Raw genomic sequence first — 12,405 nt, 5'->3', positions numbered from 1 at the left:
AGCATATATAGAGCTATGTCAATGTCAGTGAGCCCAAGATAAATTGTCACAGACCTTCCTTCCTTCCTTCCTTTTTATTCTTAATGCTTCCTCCAATTTTGTCGGAAGAATGAGGAGGAAGGGTTGTTGGGAGAAGAGCAACAGCATATCAAAACCTGCTTTATCTTATCTTGACCTCATTGAACACTCTTAAAGGCATGTGCTTTTAAAAGGAAGTATTCAATTTTTTCTTGTTATTGCCATATACAAAAAATTAACAAGGAAGTAAGAAGTGTCACCAACTGTCTGTTCCTGGCCTACTTTCCCAACCCAGGTTTCAAGAGGCATCTCCCTCTTCATGGCTATGATTGATGATAGATACAAGTGTTATACAATCTTTGTCTGACTTTACCTCTTATCTCCTATCTTCAGATCCTTCTTCCTGGGAGAATCTTAACATGTAGGATGAGGAATTAAAACACCATCTAAATAAGTACAAAGTGCATTGCAGTTGTTGGGAGCAGCACCTAGAACTCAGCCCAAACTTTATCCTATCCATCAGAAGCTCCTGGGCTATGAACTGGTCTATCTATCCCAGGCCTGTTACAGGAAAAATCAGGGCTTATTATCCATTGTTTTAATTATTCCAAGACCCCCTTAGAACTAGAGAAATGAAAAGATGGAGTGCTTATACTTGATTGATTCAACTGAAAGACACAAAGTATCAAGCCGTTTTTAGACATACCTCTCAGTGAAATTTAAAAATAAAAAAATTCATTATGGTCTAAACCATAATTTGGTAAACTATAGCACATAGTTACATATGTCTGCCTTCACATTACAAAAGCAGAGTGGAGCAGATGCAACATAAATTGCATAATATATGGGCACTTATAGGATATCTTTGACTTTGTTTCCTGGCCTGCAATTCCTAAAATGTTTACCATATGGCTCTCTAGTGCATAACTTTGCTAACCTCTGGTCTAAATCAAAACATCATAATTTATTTTCTCCAGCATCTGAAGGCAAAATATTCATCTACTGTATTCCATTAAAAATGTATTCATACATGTCTTAAAACTTGCATATTTTATTTTCATACCACCCAGCATAAGACAACCATAAATGTGTAGGAACAACAGCCTTAGTCCCAACAATCACAGCAGCACCTATCATAATAGTGATCCAGTTCCATAAACGTTTTGATTAAATAAGTCTTTAAAATGTATATACATTCTGCATTTTATTTGTGATATGCCATCTGTTTTAGAATAAATTTTATTTTCCCAAATCTTCGAGTAAAATAGATGCTTCAGGAAGAAGGTACAATGAGGTTTCTAGTACTGCTTAAAGCTCAGGGGAAGAAGCACAAGAATTTGTCCTGAAGTGTTCAAGTTTTAAAAGCACAAAGCAGCTTTCCCTTCCCTGAAGTACATGTTGAAAATATTTCTATTAATAAAATATATGTATAAATTTGGACAAATCAATTTTAAACATCTATTATAACAATTACTAATCTCTATTCCAAGCATAAGTGTATTTTAAGTTCTTAAGATATGATGTTTGTCAGTGGTCCGAAGTGTCACTAATTCTGTAACCTGCAGCAACTCAGCATGTAGAAAAGTCTACATCATTCAAGGCTAGCTTTCTACAGAACCTCCAGCCCTGTCCAACTCATGAGGATCCACATCCTATTCACTTTAACCATAAGGTCAAGACAGATCATTCAAACCAGCTAAGTAAGAGAGAAGGAATGAAGAAGAAAGCACAACCCTTGAAAGATTTCAGATAATGAAAATAAACAAGAGCTGTAGAAGTAAGTACGAATCATACACGTCTCTCGTGGCCACTCTTGTTTTTTTTTTTTTTTTTTTTTCAGAGATATGAACCTGGGGAGATGACCTTTAAATCATCTAGCCCAGAATTTGTTCCACAAATATATGGGCACTTATAGGACATTATTAAATGTCCTATAAATGTCCTTAATAAAATGCTTAAGAAATGTTCATTATTTCCCTCCCTTCTTCCCATTCATTCTCACTTGGCTTTGTGCTTTTAGGTCTAGGATTCTTATTCATATTTCTACCTAGTGTAGAGAGCCAACCAACATTTTTTGGACTAGGAGGGGGAAAATTTTCTTTTCCAAGTATAATTATGAAAAAGAAATTCTTTAGAGCCAAATCGTTCCATGTTGTAGGCAAGAGGCAGACATGTCACACCAAGAATGGGACTCGAATCATTCTGTCTGGGTTCCAGTCCAGCTGTACCACTTACAGGCTGAATTATCTAGGACAAATTGCTTAACTTCTCTGTGCTTCATATAACTCATCTCTAAAGCAGGAATAGTGCCACCTTATAAGCGTGTTGAGAGGACTGAATGAGAATATATATGTATAGAGCCCTTAAAATTGTGCCTGTATATAGTGAACACTCTTTTATCACTGGATGTTATTATTATTAGCACTGATGAGAATCAAGCTCTTAGCATGAGCCAGGGGCCCTCCAGCTCACCTCTGCCTTGTGCATATCCTCCATGACACTCTCTACTACTCTGTTCCACTGAGACCAAATTACTTTTTAATCCCAAATAATATTATTCTTGTTATGCTTACCTTTGTTCATGCTGGACTGCCTTGTCATTAATCAACATTCACTTTGTGTAGCCTATTTTATATTAAGCTTCCACCTTGTAAAATAGAATGCCATGACATGTGTACCCAAGCCAGACATTTTGTGCACACGTAGTTCATTTCTCTTCCTCCCCTTCCACTTCTAGGCTGTGAAGATTTCAAGGGCAGAGAGAGTGTGTTAGGAACCCCATGGCCATAACCTCTAGCAACTCTCTGTTATATAGAAGACATTTAGAAAATGTATGTCGGATAAAAAAAAGCTTAAAGACCCAGTCATAAAATTTTGAAGTCATAAAATTCTACTTAAAGCACAGCCACAGGATTTGGCCCATGACCCCTCTTGGCAGCAAGTCTCACTTATTACCATAAACAGCACATAGTACTTGTCATTATTTTTTCAAAATTCAATTGTCCTTTAATCTCATCTGGTCAACTGAATTAAGAAATTTGCTTCTTTTGATGGAATTCAGTTTTCAGTATATCTGAGGTGCTTCTAACAACATCATTCAGAGTTCTCTGAAGCTTGTTCTTTAAAATAAGTAATACTCTATTTGACCATTTCATTGTTCTTATATGTTTATAGATCATGTAGTATTTTTCTTAATAATTTGCACTATCTTCAATTCAATGGCAATGGAAAACAATTATATAAAACCAGTGTGTCTCCATATTTTTCACCTTTGGTGAATTTTTCCCCAAATTTACTGAAATATCTTGCATAAATATCTAATTTTTATTATTTGAACTGACCCTTCTCTACAAAAAAATTACTCAACAATGACTCAAAAATAATAGCTCAATGATGCATTTGTGTTTGTGAAACGGCAATACTAAGGAATTGAATCTAATACTTTATTCAAATATATCAAATGCATTCCAAATGCAAACACTTATTTCCACCAAACTTAACAACCGCTATTGTCTCTCAATTCAGGGACAGCAATAGCCTTTGAACTGGCTGCTGCTTTCAGACTTGCCCCTCTATTATCAACAGGTTAGGTGAAGCGATCATTTAAAATTGTATTCAGATCATGCCAGTCCCCAGACAAATCCTCTTGTATCCATTGCACTATTAAGTCTAAACTCTTTACAACGGCCTTTGAGGCCCATCATGACCTGTTGCTGCTTGGCTGTCTTACCTTTCCCCTCACCCCCACTACATCCATAGTGCTCTGGGTCACTACAACTACAGGTATACTGGGCTGATTTTCTTTTTTGTTTGAACATGCAGGGCTTGTTCCTGTCCTGGGTCTTTGCACTTCGTGTCTACTCTTCTCGTAATGCTAGATCTTGAACATAAGGCTGAGTCACTGTCTTCAGCTCAAACATGACCTCCTTCATGAAACCTTCCTTTTATGGCTCCTTCTCTTCAATGGGCCTTTATAGTCCCATTCAGCTGTTGACATCTCTCACAGTCAGTTCTTTCTCAGCTCTGTCTCTTCTAATGGCCTTGCTAATTCAGCCTGCCCTTGATCTTGGTGCTCAGATTCCTCAGAGTCTCTAATACTTTTCTCTTCCAACACCTGGTTAAAGCTGTGAGACATTTTGCTCTTAGAAGGCCTATTTATTCCCCTCAACTCATTTTCCATGTTGCAAGATAGCCAAGGGAAAGTGAGTCTGTCATGCCACAGGGCCTTCTTGACTACTATTTGGGAACCACATGTTGGCTTGGGATTACTCAGCACAGTAATGTCCTCAAAAACTTGAATGCAAAAACCCTGAGCATCTCCTCAACCTAATTAAGAATTTCTAAAGCTGCACCCCCTAGAGGATTGACCTCGAAAAGCCAGAAAGGAAAAACAAGAGCTGTGGCAGCCACTTTTTTCTACCACTGTGCTCTTTCTCTCCACCTCTTCTGGCATTCCTCAAAAGAATGCCTGAGGGCTTTTGTCCTACTTTACTTTTTTAAGGGTCTCATTCTGTTGTCAAGGTTGGAGTGCAGTGGCATGATCATCTGTAACCTCAAATGCCTGGGCTCAAGCAATCTTCCCACCTCAACTTCCTGAGTAGCTGGAACTACAGATGTGCACAAACGTGCCTGCCTATTTTTTTTTAATTTTTTTTCATAGAAATAGGGTCTCATTATCTTAGCCAAGCTGGTCTCAAACTCCTGGCCTTAAGTGGTCCTCCTGCCTGGACCTCTCAAAGTACTTGATTACAGGCATTAGCTACGGTGGTTGGTCTGCTCCTTCTACATGATTTGAAACTCCTTTATATAAAATTCCATGCAAACCCAGGCATTTATGTTTGTTGACAAACATCAAGATGAAAAGTGAAAACACTTGGTGATTCATCTTAATGTTTCATCTTTAAGTTACTGAGCATCTGGGTCTTGGCAAAACATCCAAATAATAGACTAACCCATCAAGCCTGGTCTTGATATGGGACAAGAAACTGAAGGGCTTTCTAAAGAATGATGTTAAAGTATATTTTTAAAATAATGCTTTAAGTAACAGAAATGGAGTGTCTGTTTCCCACTTCCACCCCATGGCAGGCAGATGCCTAACCACTGTAGGGAGAAAGACATGTAAAAAAGCAAAGGAGAAAAATGTGCTATCATAATTTGACTGGCTTAGACACAAATAAAGGGAATGGAGGAAATGATTTTCTTCCTACACATAATAGAAAAAGGGAGATAGATATAACAAAAACTAAGTTCAAATAAAACATTATCAACAAAAATAATCACAAGAGTAGCTCAGTTATGTAAGTGTAATTTACTCAGCATGCTGAGCCATTAAATTACAGCCATGATTTGGGAAATACACATAAACACTCACAACACAGACACACAGATACACACACACACACACACACACACACAAACACACACACACAAACCTGAGTTACCAAATATAAAAGAACTCAAGCCACTTCCTAGCCCTCATTATTTGCTCTCATTCTAGAAAGAACTCTAAAGGCTTGATTTTTCTGACTTTTCAGTCATGGTCTTTTAGAAGGCATCAAATCAGATGTTGGATGGTAAAAACAAAAACAAAAAAAGGAAACACTGGTACAATGAAAGCAAATGTTGAGAAAGAAAATAGTTATATGTATATATAAAACAGATGTTTGAGAGCCAGTTTATATAGATGCCTATGCCTCTTCTCTAGTTTTTATTAAGTGATTGAGTATTTTGATCTTTTATGTGAAGAATTATAACCAATACACTGCATACTTTATATACAAAAATTGTGTTTGTGGTTTTACTTCTTTAACAATCCTAAGGCAGCTATACACAATTTCAACAAAGAAATTAATTTACTCTATAAAGCATTTTGTTATTTTTTTAATTGGGAGCTCTAATAGTATTGAAAGTAGATAGTTAGGCAGAATAGTCTTACGAACAATATTCGGGAAGGCATGTGCAAGTGAAGATTGTAATAAGAAAGAGTAGATACTTTGAAGTTAGGTTTGGATTTGATCCACAGCTACAATACCTCTCAGCTTCTTAATATGTACCAGTTGTCTGAGTTATCAGAACCTTGTAAAATGAGAAAATTAAAACCTACCTTACAATAGCGCTTTGATAATTGCATGACAATCATACACACTCACAAAAACACTAAGCAAATGTTACAAAATATAGACAAAGTTCATTTACAATGTGTTATATATTTGAAAGAAGAACAATTAGATGATATTTGACTTTTTAAAGGCAAGACAGATCCATTCCTTCATATTTGTATTATCTTTAAATGTGTTTAAATCCATTATCAAAGTATAAGGGGGATAAGGTACTAAATTCAGTGGAAAATTAAATTATTTTTCTTTCAAGCATAATCCAAGGCTATGTAGAAATACACACAAAGAAATCGGACTGAATTTTGTTTTAAAGTCTACTTCTTTAGGAAAGAAAAAGTAATGCAAGTGTTTGAGGGACATAAAATCAGAACAAAATGTGTTTGTGTGTGTGTAAGCATGTGCACATTGGTGTATGTAATGAGTAAGGGATACCTAACAAGTATTTTTGGTTAGTGCTAAGTGTAAGAAGTCCCTTGGATCTGTTCTATAACAAAAATGCATTTTTTTGACAGGGATTAAGTTTATATATCATATTTGGGGGGGTATTAGCTTAAAGAGAAAACTGAATCTGCCCTTTATAATATTTTAAATTATTTCATAGTTTAAAAATATGTGTTCTTGATTGGGATAAGTGAATGCCAGTAGGTCAGTATCCCAGTTTGTAGTAAATCTAATCCTTATTCATTAAGGACCACTTAATTCGATACAATTTGAAAGCACTTACTTCTGTTTATACCAATCATGTATGGTGGCTGACACACATCAGCATGAAAATGAAAGATGTTTAGAAAAATCATCAAATTATTTGATCTTTATTTTGCTAAGCATTCAGATAGTTGTAAACATCCAGATCATTTAGCAACTTTTGTTTGTTTGTTTTTTTGTGCCATGAGCACAATTTATTCTGTAAATGGGAAACTTTAAATATATTTAATTACTAAGATATCTTATACTCACTTCCTTAGAGTTTCAACTATAACCTATAGCATTCATTCTTTTTAATGATATTTCCCTTATTATATATTGTAACCATTTAAGCTATTCAGTAACTCTTTTCTTTCTTTTTTTTTTTTTTTTTTTTTTTTTCCGAGACAGAGTCTTGTTCTGTCACCAAGGCTGTAGTACAGTGGTGTGATCTTGGCTTACAGCAACCTCCATCTCCCAAGTTCAAGTAAGTCTCCTGCCTCAACCTCCCAGTAGCTGGGATTATAGGTGCCTGCCACTATGCCCAGCTAATATTTGTATTTTTAGTAGAGACGGGGTTTCACCATGTTGTCCAGTCTGGTCTTGAACTCCTGACTTCAAGTGATCCACCCGCCTTGGCATCCCAAAGTGCTGGAATTACAGGTGTGAGCCACTGTACCCGGCCTTCAGTAACATTTTTTAAAAGTTCAATAGAAATCACAAATTGATATCAGCAAAGAACACAATAATACAGAAAGATTTGTGTTTTTATCATTCATTATTTCTTTTGGATTTCTCTTGGTTCTCTAGCTACATATATTGTACACCCAGTGCGTTTAACTAACATACTTCTTTATTTCTGTTTCTCATCAGGTTTAGAATGTAATAATTCAAGGATTTGATAATACAGTGAAGTAGTTTAACAACTGTCTATGTGCTTCCCATGATATGTTCTCTATATTGTAAGTATATATTTACTTTCTCAATCTAGCTTGATTGTGGGAGAAATATGTTCAATTAGAACTTATATATGATTTATACCGTTCCAGAAGATTTTGAACTAAAACTCATCCAAGGTACAGAATAATTTCAAAAGGTTAGCTTCTATGAGGAAATCTTCTATACACTTAGTCTTAACATTCTATCAAGGTTAAAGTTTAAAATAATTTTCTGTCATGGTAGATTAATATATTCATCATGTTTAGTCATATTTTAAAATAAATCTTATAGTTAATAATCTTAAATTTTCTATACTCTTGTTTTCTAGAAAAAATAAATGTTAGACATGGAAAATTTTATGTTCTCACCATGTCTTTTTAAAAATTCGATTTGCAATCTAATTTTAAATTTAGATCAATTTTTTTTTTATATTAGCTATCTTCTGAAAATGGGCTTTAATTTTGGGTAGATAATGCCTATACCACTAAATCATTCTTATATAAGAATATATTGAGTATGTATATTATATATATGTAATTTATTTAATAAGTTAAATTTTAAAAAGAAGAAAAGTAGTCTTTGCACAGATGTGAACCTCTTACTGTTCATTTCACATTATTGAAAAATAAGACAGGAGGTAAAATCCTGGGAAACTGTGCTTTGTTTTTGAGTTAAGAAATACTGCAAAGCATTAGTGCTACTCATGTCAATGAGAGAGAAAGACTATAGCCCAATCCCTTTTCCTTGGATGAAAGCAAGCTATGAACTGGAGCCCATCAGGAATCAGTAGTGTCCCTACAATTTACGGCATGTTAGGGCATCAGGAGATGCTGTTTCTTAACACTGAATACTCTCAGACCTAGAATCCCGTTTCAAGTCTTACTCTCCATTCTCTTCAGCTCTTGTTTTGCTGAAACTCCTGCCTGAGGATATACAGCTGCCAGAGAATTGGAGGAGGTAGTGGATAGGTTATTGACATTCCTATTTCAGAACTCTGAGTGCATTATGACACAAAATATGATTTAATACTTATTATCATATTCTATAGCAGTGCTATCTAATAAAAATATAATGTGAACTGCATATGTTATTTACATTTTTCTTTTGGCCACATTTTTTAAAAAGTAAAAAGAAGCAGGTGAAATGAATCTTAATGATATATTTATTTCACCCTGTACATTCCAAATATAGTTATTTTAACATATGATTAATGCAAAAAAATTGAATAAGACAATTTGCATCCTTTTTTCACACTAAGTCTTTGAAATCTATTGTGTGCTTACAACACATTTCAATTCAGATACCAAAGATTTGTTGAATATACTTGATCTATATTTAGACTTCATAAAATTTACAGTTGAAAAAGTGGATTAACAAACCCAAATTTTCCTACAAACATTTAAAAGTTTTCTAATAACTAAATCAATTGTCAGCTTTTAAATTTAAATTAATTATCCTATTCTCAATGGAACTAGCTTTATTTCAAGTGCTCAGTTGTCTCATGCGGCTAGTAGCTGCCATATTGGAAACTCTGCTCCAGGAAACTGCTGATACAATGTGTCAGTTCTGCTACCTAATGAATTTTGAAGGCCAACCTCAGACCACATCAAAGGAGCATATGACTTTAAAAGTTCAATGAGAAAAAAAAAAATCAAATCCTAAACTTCTTGCTTAAAATGGAGTTTTATAGAACCCTATGTTTACAATAAATTGTAGAGAAGAAAATATACAAGATGCATACTTCTAAGCTGTAATACATGCTGGAATTTGGGGGCTTTTTGTTTGCTTTCATGTACTTGCTTTGTTGCACTAAATAATTTGCTCATCACAGCCCTCCTCATTACAATGAGTAAATCAATAAAAAAAGAAAATCTAACATTTTTAAAAACTTGTTTCGTCACAACATTCTTAAAAGGATGAAAATATGGGCACTAGATTTGTAAATCACATATATGATAAAAAATTTGTTTTCATAATATATGAAATAACTCTTAAAATTTAATAAGAAAGTAAATCCAATTTTCCTGGTAAAATATCTGAGCTTTACCAAAGAAGTTGTGTGGATGACTAATAAGAATGTGAGGAGATGTTCACTAGGGAGATACAAATGAAAACCACAGTAAGGTACCAGAACATACGGGTTAAAATGGAAAAACAAATTAAAAATCTAACAATATCAAATATTGGTAAGTATGCCAAGCCACAGGGACACTCATTCATTATTTTCATTACTGTTGGCAATTCAAAATGGCACAGCCACTTTGAAAAAGTGTGTGCAAGTTTACTATGAAGTTAAATGCTTACTTAATATATGATCCAGTGATCCCATTCCTAGGTATTTACCCAAGTGAATTGAAAAACATTTTTTGACACACAAAAAAATATGGGAATATTTACAGCAACTTTGTCTTCAATTGCCAAAATGTGGAAATAACCAATATGTTGTCTTCAGCTGGTAAATGAATGAACAGACTGTGGTAGATCTATAAAAGGGAACACTATTCAAATAATTTTTTAAAAGAATTATTGATTCATGCACATCATGGATAAATGTTTTACTGCATCTTGCTAAGTGAAAGAAGGCAGGCCCAAATGACTACATATTTAAGATATATAATTTAACATGTCTTAAATTCTGGAAAAGACAGAGATGGGAAACAGATCAATGGTTACCCAAGTTAGAGATATAGGAGGGTGGATTACAAAATCATTGATTACCTGAGGAAATTTTAATGGTGATGGAACTGTCCATGGTGCTGGACAAATTACTGTGCTCATCAAAACCAATAGAACTGTACAACACAATGAATAAACTGCAGCATGCAAACAAAAAAAATAAGAAAACAAATAGGATGCATTATCCCAAAATGAGGTGGAAACTGACAAGTGAATCTAGCCACATTACAAATGTAATATATAAGCTTACTGAAGGTGATGCAGTCAAAAGATCTAGCCTATATTTTGGAAAACAGTATTTTGAACAGACAAAACCTGCAAAGAATGAGGCTAACTATAAAAATAACTGTATGTAGACATTGTACTTTAGTTGATATTTTTTCACAGAAGTGCAGGTTAGCAAGTATGAAACTGCTTTGCATGTATATTAGAGTAGATTGCATAAGTAAATAAATTATTGATATTGCTAGAGAAAGAAATTATAATCAGCAAGGAAAGATAGCTAAAATTAATCCTGTATTGCTAGATTAGAGATGTAGATATTAATTTGTAAACTCATTTTTATTTTAAAATACATAGATACAGAAATGGGTCTACATACCTGACATTTATTAGCTCTATCTACTGAAAAGTTCTAGAAGCAGTGACACCACATTAGCAATGAACATGCCTCAAGCCCAAATTTTAGTTTCATGCTCAGAATTTAGAGGTTTCTGTATATAAATCACAATGTTTCAATTGTAGAGTGAAAATGGAAAGTAGAGAATTAAAATAGTGTTCTTTATTCATGCAAAAGAAAAGTCTTTAGAGTTTAAGTGACTTGCCTGGAATCAGCAGTTTGTAAAGAATTGAGCATATACACAGAACACATCTTACTTCATTCTGCATCTTAACTTTTGTACCACATCAAGAAGTCTACACAATATGGAAATATTCTTATTTATTAAATTCTTTGTTTTTAATGTCCAGAAATAATCAAGCACTTTTCTTTAATTTAAATGAAGTTCTAGCAAATTTTATATCATTATATTATTCACATTTATAGCCAAAATTCTTACCTCAACTGTCTGTTTCCTGTTGAGCTTCAAAGTCCCATCTAGAGACCAGGTGCAGTGACTCACTCCTGTAATCCCAGAGTATTGGGAGGCTGAGGCGGGCAGATCACTTGAGGTCAGGAGTTCGAGACCAGCCTGGTTAACACAATGAAACCCCATCTCTGGTAAAAAATGCAAAAATCAGCTGGTGTGGTGATGCATGCTTGTAGTACCAGCTACTCGGGAGGCTGAGGCAGGAGAATGTCTTGAAACCGGAAAATGGAAGTTGAAGTGAGCCGGGATGGTTCCACAGCACTCCAGCCTGGCAACAGAGTGAGACTCTGTCTCAAAAAAAAAAAAAAAAAAAAAAAAAAATTCTACTAGATTGGGAAATAAATCATTACTGCTAATTTATTTCTGCTATATTGGACAAACATATACTTTCACTTTAAGGAAATCCTATGCAAGAACCAAAAAAAAAACAAATTACAAAATATAGTCATGCATGCATGACATTGCAGACAATAATTGACCACTTATTCTACAGTGGTCCCATAAGATTATAACAGAGCTGAAAAGTTCTTACCTCCTAGTAACATTGTAGCCATCAGAACTTAGTAGCACATAACTCACATGTTTGTGATGATGCTGGTGTAAACAAACCTTATTGCACTTCCAGTTGTATAAAAGCATAGTGCATACTGTAAAATTACATAAGGTACACAACAATGATAATAAGTGATTATGTTATGGTTTATGTATTTACCATATTTGTATTATTTAGAGTGTACTTCTATTTATTTAAAAAAAATTAATTATTAAACAGCTCAGGCAGGTAATTCAGTAGGTATTCCAGAAGAAGGGATTATTATCATAGGTGATGACAGCTCCATGCATGTTAATGCCCCTGAAGACCTTCCAGCAAGACAAGATATAGA

The 12,405-nt window shown here is 34.3% G+C and overlaps 1 protein-coding gene across 3 annotated transcripts in view; it reads left to right on the top strand.

Moving 5' to 3' along the window:
• The window catches only part of FUT9 (fucosyltransferase 9), a 196,319-nt gene that overhangs the window by 87,756 nt on the left and 96,158 nt on the right, over positions 1-12,405 (top strand). For 2 of the 3 annotated variants that reach the window (XR_001106019.2, XM_012444288.2), the window contains exons 1-2: positions 7,240-7,305; positions 7,692-7,780. The exons of the other annotated variant lie outside the window; for it this stretch is intronic. The gene's annotated coding sequence lies outside the window, so the exon portion shown is untranslated. Of the gene's footprint in view, positions 1-7,239; positions 7,306-7,691; positions 7,781-12,405 lie in introns of those variants that run through there. 3 annotated transcript variants of the gene reach the window in all.

This window comes from Aotus nancymaae, unplaced genomic scaffold (assembly GCF_030222135.1).
Source record: "Aotus nancymaae isolate 86718 unplaced genomic scaffold, 86718_ANA_hifiasm-v0.15.2.pri h1tg000040l, whole genome shotgun sequence".
NCBI classification, from domain to species: Eukaryota; Metazoa; Chordata; class Mammalia; order Primates; family Aotidae; genus Aotus; species Aotus nancymaae.
Note: the sequence above shows the minus strand (reverse complement) of the source record. Positions and strands in the feature narration are given on the sequence as shown.